General features: G+C 42.1%; 1 non-coding gene across 1 annotated transcript; it reads left to right on the forward strand.

Annotated features, from left to right (window-relative positions):
• The first annotated feature begins 876 nt into the window (after nt 1-876).
• Nucleotides 877-960, forward strand: Trnas-gga (transfer RNA serine (anticodon GGA)). The gene is given in 2 exon segments: nt 877-916; nt 926-960. It is a non-coding gene; the product is annotated as a tRNA-Ser (tRNA).
• Nucleotides 961-1,215: the final 255 nt, after the last annotated feature.

Consider the following 1,215-nt stretch of genomic DNA (forward strand, 5'->3'; position numbering starts at 1 on the left):
ATTTTAATAGCGTCCTGGATCAAGCGGACCTAACGCCACACCAGTCTACCTGCCCAACAATACGGGCACTCGTGCCGGATCTGATGCTTCAAACATACGCCTCAACTCCGTGAAGAAATTTCTCTGAATTTACATTCACAGCATCGTATGGAAGTGAAACTCTGTGGGTAAACATGAAAAGAAGAGAACTGGTACAATAATGTTAGAAATTAGATGAGCTGATATGCAGTAAGGAAGTTATCCTCAGAATCAGTGAATAAAGGAACATATGGAAGAAACCAACAAGAGGAAAGGGCGAGATGACAGACATGTGTGAAGTCATCAGAGATTAACTTCTACGAAATTAGAAAGAACTGTAAAGGATAAAAACTGTATCAACAAATAATTGAGAATTTAAGTAACAAGTGCTAGTCTAAAATGAAGACGTTGGCACAAGAGCTAAATATATAAACTGAAAAGGAGGATATTGCCTGACCGAAGCAGTTTTTCTACTCTTCTGCATGGAATCCAGAGGACTACCGATCTGCGGACGGTTACCATCGACACAGTTATATGGCCTGTCTCCTTGAGACACTAGTCAAATATTAGGAATTTAGTCGTGGATTTTCAATATTCGCTTAAAAGAATTTGTTCAGCGGTTCTACTACTAGAATTGCAACTGGCTACATTAAAGCGTGCGTTATCTACACTTCTGCTGAGGGGGCGTCCAAAATGTATTACAAACGTAGTGCCGTGAGTTAGAGCAAACATAGCTTGAACACCATTAATACTACACTTCTTTATGGAATTTCCAGTAACAACTTACTTTTCCATCTTTCTCTGTGTTGTAATAGGGGTATTGCTGTATTTGTGCACCATACACATGGATTACGGCCAGCCCGTGTGGCCGAGTGGTTCTAGGCGCTTCAGTCTGGAACAGCGCGACCGCTAGGGTCGCAGGTTCGAATCCTGCCTCGGGCATGGATGTGTGTGATGTCCTTAGGTTAGTTAGATTTAAATAGCTCTAAGTTCTTGGGGACTGATGACCTCAGATGTTAAGTCCCATAGTGCTCAGACCCATTTGAGCTACATGAAATACGAACGGCATCTATACAGTTCTAATTACCACCACGAGAAAATGAAGCTGCGATCACGAAAATCTGAGACGGTGATATCCCTTCTTACATGGCTGCATTTCGGCAGATCATAACACGTACCACATCGAAAAGTTTGCCA

Source organism: Schistocerca serialis, chromosome 7 (genome assembly GCF_023864345.2).
Source record: "Schistocerca serialis cubense isolate TAMUIC-IGC-003099 chromosome 7, iqSchSeri2.2, whole genome shotgun sequence".
NCBI lineage: Eukaryota > Metazoa > Arthropoda > Insecta > Orthoptera > Acrididae > Schistocerca > Schistocerca serialis.